Raw genomic sequence first — 16,442 nt, 5'->3', positions numbered from 1 at the left:
CACTGTTCTTCACCTTTTCTTCTTCCTGCTTAATTCCTGCTTTTCTTCAAGACTATGGAAGGGAACAATATGTATCTAGAGAACTGAACTGTCATGGGCCATAGTACGGCAGAATGGAAAAGCGCCACACACGTCATCTTTATGTCAACATTCCCTTTTCTACTTTTCCACTGTGATACTAAGGAGAATGAGAAAGTTACCTAACCTGTATGATTTCAATCTCCTTATCTGTAAAACACTGTTTTCAAGGCAAGGCATGGTAACCCCTCTTTCTTTGTAAACATCCTAAGCTTTAATGAGAGTCGAGTGACTCCTTTTGATCTCATCACATGTTCAAGACACGAGTGCATGAACTAATTCTGGGACACAGAAATGTCATTTTCTTCAACTAAAGATGTGAAACTCGATGATTCCTTTTCATTCTTACAGTGTAAGCATTGCACTTTATGCTTGTGAGAGTTCTCACAATACATTTTCCAGGATAAGGAAAATAAAGAACATTTTCATTTCCAATAGATATTGCTCAGGAAAGAATACATACAACAGACAAAGGGTATCGATAGGTGATTAAGGAATTGAGTCACCGCTAAGTTTTAGTGAAGTTCAACTAGCGAATGAATATGTACAATTAAAATCACATTTGTACCTTTTAATAACTCACCGTCTGTGGCCTAAAATGTATAATTATTTATAATGATGACAGGTTGTCCACCATGGGGAAAACATTTTAGTTTAGACAGGGCACTTAAAGGAAGATACACGCATTTCTAGCATTGTCTTCCTAAAGGCTGTTGGACCTCCTTCTCTGTTACTTAAAGGAGAGTGGATAAAGCCCTCCTCTGTTTCCCAGTGGTGATTGACAGAAGATAAAGGACTCCAGTTGTGATGAAAAATTACCAGGCAAATTGTAGTCTCCATACAAATGCAATGCCTTTCATGTTAAGAGTCCGTGAATAGATGAAATGCTGCTTTTATGTAAAGGACATCAATTACAAAAAAGCCCTTGGTAACTGCTCCTCTAGTTAAACTAAATTTGACTTTGAGAATTAACTGCATTTGTTCTTTTAATGGATGCTTAGGGAGTAAAATTTTTATGACCCTTTCAGTGGGGGTGAAATAAATCAGATATCAGAACATTGAAATTGAATGAAGACATTTGGCCCCAAATAGTCTGGCTATGCATGATAAAACAAATTCAGGGGCTTGAGGTCTACCAAAAAATAACCAGACTGTACACGCATTCATTCACCCATTCATCCATCGCCTTAGCTAGCCATTAAAAGATCCTGAAACAAAATATATGACAAGGTTATTGATAACTTAAGAACAGCCCCAAAACTTACTAAAAGTATTGTAGTGATTGTGAAAGTCATTTGGAATCTAAACACCTTATTTTTTTTGTATACCAAGTGGAGGGGGGGAAATATATATTAATGGAAAAAATACAAATTTTTATAGAGAACTCCAGGCCTCTTTCATCCTAACTATGAAAAGAGAAAAACATTATAATTAATTAAGATTGAAGAAAAAGGACACGGATTTCTGGATTCCTTGGGCTGGGATTTCTTGATTTAGTAAGCACAGAGTTTAAAGATTCCAGTTCCACTAACTGCAGTCTCAAAAGTATCTTTTACTCTAATGAGATCAATGGCGTAAGAGAAGCCCAAAGCCTCCTTCTCTTTAGAAAGAAGTTCCCTTAGACATCTGAGAAATGGCCAAGTGGGAGCCCAGCTGTGGCTAAGGTGAAGCAGAGCTCATCACTTTGGGGGGAAAAATGCTTGGTTCCGTTTTCCTTCTGTGTTTATTACCTTTTCTTGCTGTTGGAGTTGTGATAATTCCAGTTCCATTTTTATTGGTAATTTTTTTAAAAAATAATTAAACTATAAAACGTCTATTTTTTATCTTATTTACTTTTTTATTTTTATTAAATTTAGAGGAGTAACAGTGGTTAATGACTTGTAAATTTCATGTGTACAGTTTGATAACACACCTGTCCACACTATTGTGTGCTCACCACCTGAGGCCATCTCCTTCTCTCTCCATGGATTTGACCCCCTCTTTACCCTTTTCGTCTTCCCTCAACCTTCCTTCTTCTCTGGTAACCACCATACTGTTGTCTGTATATATGAGTTTGGTTTTTGTTTGTTTGTTCATTTTTTGCTTTTTGTTTTATATCCTACGTATGATGGAAATCAGACTGTTCTTATCCGTTTCCATCTGACTTCTTTCACCTAGCATAATATTTATTTATATTTTGCAAATTTGTTTTTAGAATTTTTGTAACATTTTAAAAACTGTTTAGGATTATATAGTAATGACTACTTCTGACCTTCAACTTTTCATTTAATATTAGCATTTTTACAGGTGATTTATCTAAAGGATGCACTTCAGTCAGATTTTCATAATCATCACAGAATCAAATATGACTTGAGTCATTATACTGAAATGAAGATCCTGCAGACAAACAAATATCAATTTGATATGGAGCATGCCTGATGTATGTTGCATACTGCATGCTATTTAAAACTGAAAGTGCACGACAATGCATTTTAGACATCTTAACAATTTTATATGTCAATTTTACCTCAATAAAGCAGAAAAAATGAAAGTAATGCCAAATATTTCCACCAAAAATTCAAAATATTTCCAAAAATGTATAAGGATCGGAGAGATGGTACTATATAGACAAATAAAACATATAATAAATTACATAATATGTGACTATTTATTATATATAAATACATTTATTACATATAAATACATTTACTTACATAAGTTTATATATAATTATATTTATAAGTACATATGTGACTATATGCATATATACATATGCATATAAATCAATTTATTATATATAAGTAAATATATAATAAAACATAATCAATATGCCAATTAATTCATTATACATTCATTGGAGGAGAACTTTGAATGAAATGTTGATTTTACTTGTAATGCTTATTTCAAAAAATATGCAGATAATTTTTCTAAGTTCTGAATTCTTCAGTTGCAGTGAAGTGACAGACCAAGTCTTGTCATTGTCTTTGATGACCGTGGAGATTTCTAAGCTTGCCACGGTGAGGCGTTGCCCTGTTTCCCTAAAATGGAAATAAGGAATACAAGAGAGATCAATGTGAAAATTTAGTTTCAAAATCCTATCTGTATAATCTATTTCAACTACCTAACAGCCCTGTGAATTAAGTATTTTAATTTTATATGTGAATCTTTTCCTTCATTCATATTCTAATCAAAAAATAATTCTAAGGAAAAGAAAAGCTTTATAAAGAAGGAAAGAATAAAAGCAATTAGCATGTTCTACCACATACTATTTGGAGAAGCGTTACCTTGTTTTTATCGTTGAAGTTGTTGGGACTCGGGGTGCATGGTTTTGTTGTTGTGAAAGGACCCATGATATTTAGCACATTATTTCTGAGCATCTTCCCTGCATCAGGTATACATATGTAGTGAGCATCTTCTGCGACTAAAATACCACTAGGTACTTGTGAGGCTGTGGAAGGAGAAATGATAATGACATTAAGAAGGTATGAGTTTTGCCCTGAAACAGGAGTTTGGGGGAAAAGACAAGTCACAAAATAGGTAAAAAGTGAGACTGAGTTTGCCGAAGTTCAGTTTCAGAGAAAGAATCTGCTCTGGGTATTTCAAGCATAAAGGGATTTATTGCAGGATATTAAATGGATTACAAAGTCATTTTTAGGGTGGAAAAAAACCAAAATAAAAGCAAAAACCAAACCAAAACAAAACAAAAACTAAACCAAAAGACAGACTCTAGGTTCAGCCGTCAGAACTGGACTGCTAAGAGATCTGCCGCTTTTCTTAGGATCTGAAGGTTGCCCAGTTAGGATGCTGACACGGTAGCTGCTTGCTGGCGGTCCACATCCAGGCTGCAATCTGGAGGCCCTTGCTACCGCCTGCAGGACTAGAACTTGCCTGCGCCTGCTGTGGTTTGCCCTGGGAGAATGGAAGCCTTATGCCCTGCATCTCAACAACATGAAGCTAGTGACTGAACACTGACAGGCGGCAGTGCAGCGTCAGGACGATGGAAAGTTTCCAAGACTGAGCCCCTGAGAGAAATGGCAGAAGCCCAGACCCATCTCACTCTTGCCTTCTGAGTCACATCTGTATGCATGTGACTGACAAACTACAATCACATATCTAAGGCATCCAGGATGTGTACTGCAGAAGGCACACTAGGAGGGAGAGGACTGATATTGACTGTCCATTCACCATTTTTAACTCTCCATGGTATGAATAATAAAAAGAATCATCATCATCGTTATTAAGAAAGCTTGGGAAGGAAATCGAATCAGAAAGAATAGACTACTTTTTTTGTAAACATGAGGCCATAAAGAAGAGAGAGATAAAGCAGTCCCTGGAAAGAAAGGCATAGTTAATGGAAGGCTTATAATTTTTTTTTTAATTTAATAGGGGATCATTTGAAGCGAGTGAGGGGAAGAGATAAATGAGGGGAGAGTAGATGGTGCATTATCAGCAGACCTGGTAAACAGTTTTAGTTGCTGCAGACTCAATGGATGCAAATGGTCCAGTTTGCAAACTGTAAACTCTGGACGTCCAGTCTCCCTTGCAAGCAGTGTCTACTGCTCCACCCTGACTTGGTGATTCCCTTTGTACTCACACCCTGCATTACTTGTTGAGTCGGTGCACTCCCTTCAATTCTAAGCAGCTGTGTCACTGGTCTCTGGAGTTACTTTCTTCTTCATGTCAAATGGATGAATATACTGTGTTTCATTTTCATGAAATAGTAATTCTACTGGTATTTTGGGCTTTTGAAGAAGGACCGGTAAAAGCTATCTAAAAGTTAGCCTTTATTCTTCTTAAATTTTGGTCCAGAAAATATCAAACTAATAAAAATATAGATTTTTGTTCTTGGACATTATATATTTTTACCTAGAAGATAGATTCTAGTTGTATCAAACAATACCCATATGATCCTAGAAAAATTTCTTGAGAGTTATTATCAGAATAATTTAAAATCCATGTCATGCTTAAGCTTTAATAGTCTCATAAAATGAAAAGAAAAAAAAAAAAAAGCTGTTCCTTTCCAATAAATTCTATAGGGAATTCTTTATATCAGCTTATAGAAAATGTTAAATGTGTATAATCTCTCTACTTGCTCGCTGTAATTTTAGTTTTTTTCTCCCTTTAATATTATTAATTTTCGAATTTCCAGAAAGATTACATTCTATTTTGAAAAGGAAAAAGAAAACAGTGTTCAAATGCCAAAGATGCTGTGATTGAAAGAAAAGTTGAAAGAAGGGTAGCCCATTAAACGTTTACCTGTAATTCATAAAGTCCACAGTCATGTCGCCAAAGGCCTCCCTTCCGAGTAGCAAGGAAATTGGAATCTTCTGACATTCTGAGATGGATAGAGTGACAGCAAAGGGACTGTGAGGAAACTGAGAGAATTTTATCTGATTTAGAGGAATCCCAGAGGACCCCATTGTAATGAATCTTATTCTACACTTGGGAGAGAGAATCAGACAAAGGAACCAGCATCCTGGAGGAGATGGGGTGGCCTGGGACTAAGGATGGCAACCCCAAATGAGGAAAAGAAACCCATTGATCTCAGGATATCTGCCATTGTCCGGGCCAGAAAAAGCTTTGCAAATTTACCTCCTAAATATTCTCATTCCTTCTCTAAATATAAGCTCCAAGATGGTAGAAATTATTGTGTGCTTTTATTCACTTTCGTATTGCTGAAACCTCGCATAGTGACTAGAATGTAGTGGGTACACCATACATATTTATTGCATGAATGGAAGTAGATTTTGACCTGACTTTGCTTCCTGTTCTATACTCACTTTTATTCATCAGCCATATGACTATCAAAAGAACATTCAAAAACGCTAATGTTACAATGCTATTCTCATTTCTAGTCTCAATAAATCTGCTACTCCAACTGGAACCCACATCCCCATGGGACTCCGAGGACTCAATGAAGATTATGGCACCCAGTAGATCTTTTAAATTGGGCAAAGTAGCTCAGAGAGAAAGTTTGTTTTTTTTTTTGTAATTTTTATGTTCTATTTCTTCTTTAATTTTTTAAAATTTGTTTTTAATTATAGTTGACAAACAATATTATATTAGTTTCAGGTGTACAATATGGTGATCCAACATTTATATACCTTACGAAGTGATCATCATAAGTCTAATAACCATCTGTCACAGTCATAGTTATCACGATATTATTGATTATATTCCCTCTGCTGTATATTACATCTCCATGACTTATTTTATAACTGAAAGTTGTACTTCTTAAACCCCTTCTTCTTTTCTGCCTATCTTCTGCTCCCCTCCCCTCTGGCAACCATAATTTTGTTCTCTGTATCTGTGTATTTGTTTCCAGTTCAGTTTATTTGTTTTGCTTTTTTAGATTCCTCATATAAGTGAAATCAAGGCATTTCTCTTTGTCTGTACAACCTGTTTCACTAGGTCCACCCATATTTTCCATCCATGTTGTCACAAATGGCAAGATTTCATTCTTTTGTTATCGCTCAATACTAGCTCATGGTATATATGTACCACTTCTTCTTTATCCATTCATCTGTCGATGGACACCTAGGTTGCTTCCATATCTTGGTCATTGTAAATAATTCTGCATGCATAGGAGTACATATCTCTTTTCAAATTGTGGTTTTTGTTTTCTTTGAATAAATGTCCAGAAGGGGAATTACTGTGCTGTATGGTAGTTCTATTTTTAATTTTTTGAGGAACAGCCATACTCTTTTTCGTAGTGGCTACACTAATTTGCTATCCCAACAGTGCCCAAGGGGTGTCTTTTCTCCATATCCTCTCTAGCATTTGGCCTTTGTTGTCTCTGTTTATAATTGCCATTGTGACCGATGTGAGGGAGTGGGTTTCCTACCAAAGCTGATAGGCTCAAGAATATATCTACAGTTGAATAGAAAATTAAAGTCAAGGAGTGAAGCAAGTTGGCAAAAAAATATAGCAGACACCAGATTTAGGTCTCAAAGAATCGTGTGTGAGATCTGTGCCACATGAAATTAATAGGATTCAAATATATTTAGAAGAACAGAAACAAAAAAAACAAAACAAAAACAAACAAAAAAGAATACTAAGTTGCTGAGAGAGTGGTACTTCCCAAAGAACCACCAGCCTGGACTAAAAAAGAATGAAATAGTTTGAGGTTAAAACCACTCCATATCTCTAACCTTTCTGAAGCAAGAACCAACCTAAGAAAGCTTATCAGCTACCAAAAAGGGCATATTCCCTGATGCCCATTTCAGATGATATGGTGAAGTAATCAGATAATAGAAAATGAGAAATTTTCCTGAGAGTGACCGGGGACCCCAAAGAACAACAGAAAAGGAGTCTACCACTGGAGAGTAATTACATTCCCCACCACCTAAAGGAGGTAGGAGTGATATCAGAATTTTTGCAGAGTAATATGTGATCTGTAGTTCCCATAGTTCTCTTTGTAGATGGGATTATCCTGTGCCTATTTCCTTATCTCGTATTGGTTTTCATGATGGAGATAACTGCTTCCTGTAATTCACAGGTCTCCAAAATATAAGGAGACCCAACTGCTCCTGATATACAGGTGACTTTTGATTAGGAGGCTTGATGTCATAAATTGATATGATCTCTAATGATCTCTATTGGTGAATGGGGGATGGGTGAGCGTATTTTGTGTTTGGGAAGAAAAGTGAGACAAATATTTGATGACGAGAATAGCGACTATATCTGTATCTAATATGTTGTTACATAAGCGGGGCCCTATTAAAATCCAAATCTTTTTACACCATCAGCTTACATTTCACACTAAAAATAGTCCCTGTGGTCTTCCGTTTCCCACAATCTCTCTAGCCCTCACCCTGGCCTTACTTGATTCTAACAGTAGGGCCAAAAGAGGGTAATAGAGAGAACTAACGTATCAAAAGTGTCAAAGATAACCATCATTCGTCTCAGCAGGTGCCTCTTGCAATATGGTGGCCCATAGCAGAGTATCCTGAATGATCTGGATATCAGTCATTGACCCCAATCCTATGTCTACGTCCCTTTAGGTGAAGAGGACTTGAGCTTCATCTAGAGGCTTGAGTATAACATACAAGGAATTGTGTAGAAATCAAAGAATCACCATTAGTTAGAATTGGCAAGCTTAACTTTGATTCCAGGTTTCTTAAAACAAACAAACAAACAAAACACGGTAATTGCTTGCTTCCATAAAACAATGTACAGAATTTAATAGGCTTAACATCAAGAAAAGTGCTTACAACATTGTCTGGCACATACTAAGTATTCAACAAATGTTAGGTATTGTTGTTACCTCTGAAATTACCAATTTAATACCTGGAACCAAAATTAGACTATCGGTAGGTAGGTATTCTGTTGCTGCCCTGAGACATAAGTATTAGAAAGTGCCAAGCCATGACATAATAACAAAATCTTAATTTTAAAAGTTTTGTCACCAAAATCTGCATCAAGCTCATCAAGGTCAACTATTCAAAGAGATTGCTATTTGGAATCAGATTGTGTGGTTTCTTAAGAGACATATAAGCAAGTGCTAATCATCATGAAATCACCCTGAATTTGTATTGTAAACACTTATAACTATCAATTTTAAAGAGTTGCCTCTTAAAGCTTTAAATGATATTCACATAATTTCCTCATTGCAATGCATTTTAGTGCAAGTGGAAAAACACCCTTGGAATTCTTGGAATTGAACTACCCGCTGATTCTGTTACTATTTCAGGATTTGTTTGAAGTGGGCATATTTTTATAGCTAATCATAAGAGATGGGTTTCAGTGACCCTAAGTGCTTATTTTTATATCAGGGTTTCTTTTTTTAGGCTAATAAAAGTCAGAAATAAAAATCATGATACACCATTGATGAGCTCTAATTTCTTTGAAGGTCATACTTCACGTACTTGGAGAACCATGCTAGAGTTCAAAAAGTCTAATACAGGAAATCTGCCCTATAATGGTGGATAGATTTGTGTGTGGGGGGGGAGGGGTAGGCTAGTGGATGGATAATAGATGAAAATTAGCAATATAAAAATCCATTCCTACTCATTTTCCTCCAACTGTTAGACAATTCACAAGTTATTAAAAAAGGGAGGTAACAGTTAAGAATTTTCCTCAGACTACACAAAATTTGACCTTTGAGATAAAATGAGTTAAAACATAAACGGAGACATATTGAAACCATTAAGACATTATTTGAGCAAAGATCGATTTGAAACGATCAACATCCAATCTAGCAGTGTAAAGAAGGTCCAAGGACGAAAATGAAAGACTTTTCTAGACAGAAGGGAACAGGAACAAGAAGTATATGATGCAAAATAACAGATTGGTTATTGCAAGGTTGCTTTCCTGTAGGGGACGGCAGGGGGCCTGTCAGACGTCCTGGGCCTGACTTGTGTTGATCTGGCCATTCCTGACTGACTGCTTTGAGATTCCATTGCCCGGAGAGAAAGCCAAACCTGCAATTAACTTAAGTATTGGTTTGGTCATGTGGAGGCTTTGCCTAAACCACTCCATTTTGGTCCTGTTGTCTTGTTTTTAACCATCGTAAATACTGTACATGCCACTAGGTAACATATAGCACTGTGCTAGTCTCTAGACATCTGGGGATTTCAGCACTCTCATCTGCAAAGGGATAATTGTTACTTTTGTATGGCTGTTGGGGATAATCATATGAGGGAAAATGTGTTATTCAGAGCAAGGGGTCTGGGGCATCGTAGCAGTTCAACTACATTTTACATAAATATAGTCTTAGGTAAGGAAATGTTCCGAAGATCAGTGATATGTCGATAGCCTCATGTGAAGACAGGCGTGGTACAGTTGGTCATGCTTTCATGGAAAGAGACAAGTGACTGTCAATAAAAAAAAATTGTGTGTGTGTGTGTGTGTGTGTAGGTATATATGTATATATACATACATATATATGAGGCCTGACAATTCAGTTCGCAAACTTGTTGCAACTATGTTGCTAACCTTTTTTGCTATCAGAGTGATTATTCGTTATGAATTTGTACCAACTGGACAAACAGGTAACCAAGTTTACTATTTGGAAGTGCTGAAAAAGCTGCATGAAAAAGTTAGACAACCTGAACTTTTCGCCAACAATTCATGGCTTTTGCATCATCACAATGCACCAGCTCACACGGCACTGTCTGTGAGGGAGTTTTTAGCCAGTAAACAAATAACTGTATTGGAACACCCTCCCTACTCACATGATCTGGCCCCCAATGACTTCTTTCTTTACCTGAAGATAAAGGAAATAACGAAAGGAAGACATGTTGATGACATTCAGGGCTTCAAGGGTAATACGACGACAGCTCTGATGGGCATTCCAGAAAAAGAGTTTCAAAATGGCTTTGAAGGGTGGATTAGGTGCTGGAATCAGTGCATAGCTTCCCAAGGGGAGGACTTCGGATGTAACCGTAGTGATATTCAGCAAGGAGGTGTGTAGCACTTTTTCTAGGATGAGTTTGCAAACTTAATTTTCTGACCTCGTACTTTCATTTTCCTGCTTAATATCTCCTATTACATGTGGACTGGAACCCACACACAGAACCATGGACAGTGAGGATGAATGATCTGCCCCCCCAACAGATTCTCTCACATGTGTAGTTACAGTTCTGTCTGAACGCGGCTGACTCATTTCATGTGCAGCCCGGAGAGGATTATATTGACAACCTACCTGAAATTGCCAACCTCTGTTAATCTCTAAATTATAATCCTGCTTAATTCTGTCACTACTCTTAAAAAAAAATCTTAAATTTGATTCTTCACATGCCTGTTCATTGTCTGCCTGTTCCACTAAACCATCAACTCTGTGAAGATAGGATTGTCTCTGTATTAACCACTTTGCCCAGGATATAGCAATACTTGGTACCTAGTAGGTATTTAATGAATATTTCGATGAGTCAATGCATACAAAATTGTCAGATAACTGCCTGACATACTCTGAGCAGTAAATATATGCCAGTCATTAATGTAATTTCTATCAATGTTTTTATTAGCTGAATAATTGATTGAATTAATGAAATAAATGATTATTTTTCAGTTTCCTCATTTGAATGTGCATGACATGAACTAAATAATCCCTGGCACCCCAAATGTATGATTAAATTATACTTTAAAATCACATGGTGAAAAATTTCAAATACTTGCCTATTTTCCATCTGTTTCCCATAATAAATGTTAATTTATGGCAGCTCACTAGCTATAAGGTACACAGAAAATAGAGGTAAAAAAAAAAAAAGGTAGATATAGCCTCAGTTTAGTAATTGCTCTGAGACTCAGGTTGCTGAACTTAAACAGGGATAGATACTAAGCCGGAAGTCATTAGACTGTCATAAAGCTTAAATAGGAGAGAATGTTTTGTTTGGGGGACACTGAGTTTTTTCTATGGATGCAGTATCAGCTGGAGGTAAAAGTCTTACAGATGCTGGACCGCGGAAAGCCTTGTGTGTTATCTGTAGAACAACATGGAAGATGCTGTCTCCTGCTGGTAGGAGAAGAATGCACTCAGCCTTTGTCCCACTGCAGGTATGTCTTCCTGTCGTTAGGAAGTGATATGAGCGGCAGGTTACCTGATAAAGGTGAAAAACTATTCTCATGTATTTAATTTTTTAAATATAGAATAGTTATCTAACTGCCACAGTGATTCCTATTAGTAACTATGTGGTAAGACATTGGAGGAAATGAGAAGAGAGTGGGGAAGGGAGATCTGTTAGAAAGCCATTGCTGACAAATAGACTCTCCATGAATTAATTGTTGCCAAACGAATTCACACTAGTGAACACGTTTAAGTTGATTTATTTCTCTGAGCAGTAGTTTCTTTATTTGTGCAATGGCATTGATGAAACCTAAAATGTGAGCATGTCTAACAGTGTTCCTAACAAAGGATACTTAATAATTGATAGTTTATTTTCCTTTCCTTTCCATTGAGTTACATCTAAATCCAGTGTCTGTTCAACAGATCCCCTTGTCACAAGTGATACAATCTAACAAAATACACTCACACACAAGAGAGATGCTCTGAGAAATAATCCCTTCTGGTTTAGAGATGACAAAATTCTATTGATTTCTTCCCTTCTGATCTTCTCAGTAACAACATGTTCACAAGACAGGTGTGTGTGTGTGTGTGTGTGTGTGTGTGTGTGTGTGTAATTTGTTTTTCTTTTTTCTGAGTGTAGGGCAAAGAGTGCAAAGAGCTCCTCAAGATAAACCATTCAAACACAGATCATGCAGGCTCTTCCTGAAGTTCAGTGGTCAAGTTTCATTGTGTCATTGGCAATTGGGATCCATGCTCCGCAGAAAACATAAAATTACAGAAATATGTTTGTTTATTAAGCAGTAAAGAAGGTTGTGTTTCTGCTTGCCTACAGAAAATGATACGTAGTTATTAAGCTCCTTAAATATAAGTTCTCTTCTTATTTATATTTATATATTTTATGTATAATGTAGAGCTTGACACATAATTGGACACAACAGATGTTTTATTGAATTAAATATATAAATGCTTGAATGGAATATTTTTACACAGACTTTTTTTTTTTTAATTAAAATCCAAAACTCATTATTGAGCATTTTTGGTGTTAGGCAGTGCAAGGAATGTAAAGATTAATGAGAGAGCTTCTTTTCTCCAGCAGCTTATACTTAACAGACCAAAGTGCTTACCTAAAAGGATCCTCCTAGTCTAAAACTTCCTGTAATTACTGCTATGATAAAAGTAAAATTATAAAGAGCACACACTGAAAGGAAATGCTCAGTGCAGCTGGAAAGAATTTGAAAAGTATCCATGGAGAAAAGAGGAGTTGAATCAGTCCGTGTTTAATTTTTTTTTTTTTTAAATGGGTTTTGACAGAAACAAGCATAAGAAGATACAGGGAGGATTTGGAGTATTTTAGAAAATGGTGGGAAACCTTGAGGTTCTAAACATATAGCGTGTTATACATGGTTGTGGAAAGGGAGGGGTCTAGCAGAACAGCTTGGGGGAAAGAGAACACCAAGGGTACGTTGCCAGACACGCAAGGCCATGCTGACCTCTGAGCAGTGCTGCTGTAGTGTGTACCAAGCTTAGAAAAGTGAGTTATTCCAAGGCAGCGTCCTTTAGGGAACCCTGCTCACATGGTATGAAGCCCTGCCTAGGAGTTCTCTGTTCAACCCAGACAAGATCCATTTCCAGAGATGCTGTTTTGCATGTGTAGAGCTCACCGCGGGGTTGTTTGAGCACACAACATTGGCTCTACAGTGATAACCAGAGAGGTTATCTATCTGGTAACCTGCTAGCTGCATAACACTGTTGAGACCATATTTAATTGATCCTCCCCAAGGATGTAATAATTCATATAACTCTATGACCAAAGGAGTAGTAGACTACTGTGTTCCTTTAGGTCTCAGAAGTCGTCATGTAACACCAAAGCCACTCTTTTCCCAATTCCTCTACCCTGGAACTTCTCTTTTTGCTTTACTTAAGTTTCTCCTTCATAATCACAGATACGTTCATTGTCATTTAAGAAGCATCTCAAGTTATAGCTTTTTTTTTCTTTTCATGCCAAATCTTTTTCCATAAGTTTTCACAATCTCTACCTTATTATATTGTTGGGCATCAAAGTGATACAGAAATTTCTGTACGTAAGACATACAGAAATTACCAAAAGCTGACAGAAGAAGAAACAAAATAACCTATGATCAGATTATTGAGACAATGAATGAAAACTTTTCACTTGCAGAGAGAGTTTCTTTTAAAACATTTCCTTTACTGAATGGAGCTCATATTCTATAATTATTATTTTATCCTGTACTTTTTTTCTATTAACATTCTATCACAAACATTTCCCATAATATTAAAAATTATGTAAAGATATCTTCATTGGTTATATACTATCTGATTCCACTATTCTGATTTTTCTTGAGATATATTATTAAAAGTGGAATTCATTGAATATATTTGCATGAAATTAAGTAAAATGTCTCTATAAACAATGCTAAAATTCCTTTCAGCTTCTGGTATAATTGATTTACAATAGTATTGCTTTATTTTCCCTTTTACATATGTTTATGAGGTTAGTGGAGTTTCTATTGAGTACTCACTTTATTCGAAATCTAAACATTTAAGAACTATGTTTAGTAACTCTTATAAGTAAATAATTGTATCAAATGGACAAAGAACATAAAGATGGTTATTTGGATTGTTTTCAGTTTTCGGATATGAATAAAACCACTATATATATCTGTATACAAGTCTTTGTGTGCACATGCATATTTAATTCTGTTAGGTAAGTACATATAATTCAGTTGCTGGGTTAGAGTATAAATGTTTGCTTTACTTTATAAGAAACTGCTAAACTGTTTACCAGAGTGATGTACCATTTCCCACATCTACCAACAAGGTATGAGAGCTACAGCTGCTCACATACTCACCAACATTTGGTGTTTATCATTTTATCATAAATGATAAGTCTTTATCATTTTAGCCATTCAGTAGTTACGAACTGGTATCTCACTGTGGTTTTAATTTGCATACCCTAATGACTAACCGTTGCATATAGACTTCTAAGATGGCACCCAATTGTCCCCACCTTTTATTATCTCTGCCTTTCTTAGAGCTCCCTCCCTTTGAGTGGGGGCTGATTTTATGACTTGTTTCTAATCAGTAGAAAGGTTATATGATGCCATTTCTGAGATCGGGTTAAAAGATTGTGTTTTCCACCTTGCTAGCAGACGTTCTCTCTTACTGGCTCTGATGAAGCAAGCTGCCATGTTGGAGAGGTACACACAGCTAGACGCCGATGGTGGTCAGCAGGGATCCAAGGTCCTGGGCCCAACAGCCCACAAGGAACTGAATGCTGCCAACACTCTTTTACCTTAGAGGCATATCTTTCCCCAGTTTAGTATTGAGATGAGTCTTCAGCCTGGCTGATATGTTGCAATCTTGTAAAATACCCCGGAATAGAGGAATGAGGAATAGAGTTCAAACTACTGATCCACAGAAACTATGAAGTGAAAACAAAATTTGGCTTTTATCTGCTAAGTTTTGGAGTGATTTGTAGAAATAGATAACTAATACAAGCAAGTTTTCCTTTAATTATTTGAGCATATTCAGAATATAGTAGTCCCTCTTATCGGCAGGAGATACATCCCAAGACCCCCAGTAGATGCCTGAAACTGTGGATAGAACCAAACCCTATATATACTATGTTTTTTTTCTCTACGCATACGTACGTATAGTAAAATTTAATTTATAAATTAGATAAGTAGGAGACTAACAACTATAACTAATAATGAAATAGAATAGTTATAACAATACATTGTTAAAGTTATGTGAGTGTGGTCTCTTCCTCTCAAAGTATCTTAATAATATACTGTACTAACCCTTCTTGTGATAATGTGTGATGGTACAATACCGACGTGATGAGACGGGGTGCAGGCATTGTGATGGAGTGTCAGAAGGCGGGCCGCCTGCCTTGGTGACCACCAGTCATCGAGCCTTGTCAGTGTCTGTGGTTGGATGTCAGGAGCAGATGATGTCCATGGTTGGGGATCCTCCATCGTTGAAGGAGTTTTTGATGAAATCTTGTAGAAGAACATTTCAGTTGGAAGTCGTTGTCTCTTTCTTTATAACTCATCAAAGTGTTGCTGCAGAGGTTGTGATCCTTCGGTGATCATACGTGTGACTTTAATGCTGCCGTCCATCCGAGGATCGTATTCCACAATGTTTGTAAAAGAAGGGTCCCTTCAACACAAGCACTGTGATACTGCGACAGCCAGTCTGATTCCAAAGAGGGCTGCAAAGCGACTAAATGGGCATCCGTGTTTTTTCTAGCATATGTTCTCACTTTCACTTTTCTCTGGATGTTTAATAATATTTGACTATATGTAGGAGATTATGCTTGATACACTCTAGATACTCTAGATTTTCAGGCTTTGAGATTTTGTTCCAGCAGCAGTTTCATTATTGAATGATCACGTTGAACTTGTGAAGGTTTAGTTTTATGTTTCTTAGGGCAGATCTGTGGAAGCCCAGGGTGGTTCTCAAGCTCTACAACGTGGTAGGGCTTCACTTTCATACCCTCCTACTCTTTGTACCTTTCTTGCAAGTCTTCTCAAACTCTTAGATTTTGGCTTTATTAGGGCCTGTCTAGAGAAGACCTCGCTTTAGGCTCTTGTCCTTACTTTTAAGACATGGAATGTCTGGCATCTCAGTTGGCAGTTTAGAGTGGCAATAGACATTACAGAAGCCCTACCCTTTACCTCAGAGTCCGGGCATCTTTCAGTGCTGCTCACACCCTAGTGTCTCTATTCTTCTGTATATTGTTGCAGAGGGTGTGTTCAGCCAGCCCTCAAGACAAACAGCCATGGGGGGTCAGACCTGAGCTTTTTCCTCCTGCCTTTGCCTCTACTGTTCTGCCTTGCAGATCCCAACCACCGGC

Source organism: Rhinolophus hipposideros (assembly GCF_964194185.1).
Source record: "Rhinolophus hipposideros genome assembly, chromosome: 13".
Taxonomy (NCBI): Eukaryota; Metazoa; Chordata; class Mammalia; order Chiroptera; family Rhinolophidae; genus Rhinolophus; species Rhinolophus hipposideros.
The sequence above is the reverse complement of the archived record's forward strand: the minus strand, read 5'-3'. Positions refer to the sequence as shown.